The sequence below is a fragment of the Etheostoma cragini genome, chromosome 8 (genome assembly GCF_013103735.1).
Source record: "Etheostoma cragini isolate CJK2018 chromosome 8, CSU_Ecrag_1.0, whole genome shotgun sequence".
Lineage (NCBI taxonomy): Eukaryota > Metazoa > Chordata > Actinopteri > Perciformes > Percidae > Etheostoma > Etheostoma cragini.
Window position 1 is genome coordinate 8,591,912 of NC_048414.1, and position 3,712 is coordinate 8,595,623.

Here is a 3,712-nt window from a genome sequence, read left to right on the forward strand (position 1 = left end):
ATTCACAACCTTTTTATAGCCTTACTGTCCAGTAAAAATGAAATGTGGTCTGAATATTTTTTACTGGTAAACTGTAAGATTAACTTTCTTTTTGGGTTAAGATGTTCATACTTCTTAACATAAATAAACTACTTGATATTTTACTCAAGTAAGGTTGTGAAAGAAGGGCTCATAGTGGAGTACGTTCACAGTGCGATGTTGCCAAAGTACTTTCACTTTACTTAAGTAGTTGATCTGAACACTTCTTCCACTACTGCGTTACACACGCATATGGTTTCCAAGGTTCAAAGTAGGAGAATCAAATAAGGACATTCAACGTTAGACAAATAGTATGCACCATAGTAGTAATTTAAATATAGAACTTTGCATAAATCATCACTTTTTTTCATCCTCTTTGATGTTGACAATATTCACGACATTGTAATTTTAAAAAAATACAGTACGTCCTCTGTGCTGAATATCGAACAGTTGGCAGTGTCGCAGATCAAACTGCCATCCCTTTGATAAGTGGACAATCCACTCAACATCCTGCCCTGATTGGTTAGGGTTACCTGCCCTGATTGTTTATAACCAAATATACCTGCAAATCTAACAACATTCCCTTCAGTCTCAGGTGTACTTTGTGTTTAGCAATATTAGCACGCTAAAACAGTGAACATTGATGGTAAGCAATATACCTTCAAAACATCAGAACATGCCATGGTCACTGAGAGCATGTTAGCGTGTTGACATCAGTGTTTAGCTCAAAGCACTGCTGTGCTGATTCTAAGACTCTTTATTTGGATGTGTCATGTGTAGTCATTTTGCTAATTAGAAATGAGTGAAAACAAGCCAACAATGGAAATCTCATCACCATTGACTTGACTAACCACTAATCTGTATGATCAGAAGATGCTATCTATTATGTGTGCCCAAAATTTGATTTGATATAATTTATTCTGGCCTGTGCTTTCTCTTTCTCCTTCCTGCCTGTCTCACCCTGTAAAATGTTTTGTGCACCGTTATGAAAATGATTAAAAACCAAGTCAACACTGGCTTCAACTTCTCCAACGCTTATTCAGCCTTACACCATACTGTCAGCCCGAAGTTTCTTGCCTAAGGCTGAGACTCCCACTTCTCCTTCCTGGACCTGCGGAAGACATACAGTATATTGGAAATATACTTTAGGGAGACTGCTAAATGCTTGAGTGATTACTCATGTTACGCCTAGAAAACCAAGGATTCTGACCAATTAACATTAAGGATATACAGAACATTTTGATGAACTTGTTTATGGCTTCCTAAAACTAGCACATTTAGTGTTGCATGACCAAAAATAGTTACACACAACACAATAACACAATTAACATTACTGTTAGTTAAATTAAGACATTGTGGTTCAGTTTTAAACATGGAATATTTTTTACGGACAGATTTATGATGTACCTATAGTCTATAGTTCTACACTGAAATTTGTAATGAATACAACTTCCTGAGGGACCCCAAAAAAACAACTAGTTGAATATGAATCAATAGAACCTTTGAGTAAAAGTCTCCATGGTTTAAACTACATAAATAAACAGGCTTTGTGGGGTTATTGAAAGGGCTAACAAAGAATATGTTCAGCACTATAAAGTATGCATGCAGAGAAAGCAATAAAGGCTCACACACACACACACACACAGACACACACACACACACCATCAGTTAATATTACACATCATAGCTCATTTTATGTACTGCAATTTTTAAAATGGTGTTAATGTTTCATTGTCTGTAATTGCCGTGAGTGTCTTCATCATTGATGTTGCCACAACATACTGTTATAACTGTGTCGCAGCATATTTCAAAGTAACACACAGAACCACTGCATCAAGCACTGTCTTTTTTTCTCAGAAGAGGGGGAACAGTTCACTTTCTGTATCGACTACAGCTGGACTGAATGAACTGTAACAGTCTAGTTATTAAAATCAATAGCAATAACTACAATTCCTCAATTTCAGATTGGCTCTTGACTCAATCAATGGATATCAAATTACCCTGCCTCTAGAGCGCATAATCCCCATTACAAAGAGCGGGGTTAGGCCCGAATATAGATCAGTGTACAACATGCAGAGTGCCTTTCATAATGAAGGAGCTCATGGAGAAATTTTACAACAAAAGTAGCTGCACTGTGCAGAAACATGCAGGGCAATACAATCATAGAATCAATGTGGCATTCAGCCGTTCATATACACTGGTCTGATATGTGCAACAAGGTTAGAGATGCTGTAGTTTAAGCTTGGGGTTTGTTGTGAAGTACAGAAGTACAAATGTAGATGGTATGGAATTTTTACCTCAAGTGGCTGATTTATTTGTTTTATTTTAAGGTGGGATTGTCTTTCCTTTTTGTTTCACTTTTTTTTTTTTTCACATTTTGTTTTCTAAGTATTCAATAGCCTGATCACTGGCATCACAGCTGCTACAATTCATTGGGTTGAACATGATGCAGAAATTGGGCTAACCGCCTCCGGGGAGAGCAGCAGGTAAACACACACACTCACATATTTGGGAATATTTTAAAGCCGTGATGAAATGAACTATCCGCTACACAATATTTAGGATGAGGCATGCGGAACACACTAAACTGCTGTAGGGGGTTATGGTGACAAATACTTTGCACTGGGTAGGAGATCTGAGGTCTTTAGTCTGCATTTAAGCTATGTGATGACAGTCTACCTCTTCCACTGCAACAGGGTGCTAGTTGTTATGTAGCACCACGATATGTTTGCCAAAATACAAATGCTACAAATCAGTCTGGACTAAACGCGACAGCAATGCTTCTGTTCTGAGTAAGTACAAAACAACAAAACGATATGTGTAAAATGGGACAAGGATAAGTACGGTGTCCTTGCTGTTTTCTTGGTTCCTTCTTTTCATCCTTGTTGTCTTATTTACTGCAACAATCAAGCCTCTTTTTGATTTCGCCACATTTTTCAATTAAGTGTTTTGTCTTTTAACAAACTTCTAACTCATAACACCTTATATCTGATGTGCACAGATTTCTGGTATACATAGGTGGCCATAATGGATCTCAGTGTGTTTTGGCATTTAATTGACTGAAAGCCTTCTGTGACTTCTAATCCCTTTTGTTTTAATGCCAAGGACACACGATCTTCCCTTCTAATTACCACAAACGCAACACATGAAATCACTCAAATATTCTAAATCCTCAGCAAGAGTAAGAACAAGAACAAAAGGATTTCCTTGAATAATTTAACATAGAAATAAATGAAAGATATGCATTACTTTAAAAAAAAATGTTTGGTATAAAAATGATTAATTAATCTGTTCATTCACTTATGTATTCATTCTTATCTTGCTTTGAATTGGAAACCATGGAAAAAAGGTCACTGTTTTTGAGAAGAACAAGAAACTACCTGATTGGTTGTTCAGTCAGTCAAATTTTTCAAAAATCTGATTACAAAACTTTTGTCATGACACAGAAGACTGACCTAATAAATTAAGTGTGCAAGACACTGGTTAAATAACTCCACCGTCAGACAAGGTAAACTGATTCCGTCATAAACTGTCAAATATAAGACAAGAGTGAAACATACAGAGAGACGCAGAGCGCGTCATCACGATGACTCACCATCTTCAAAGACGTATGAAAGCTGCTTTTCTGCAAAATGTGCCTTTTTATTGCTGTAGTTTTAATAATCTGCGCAATTCAAGGGTGACGATTATTAAT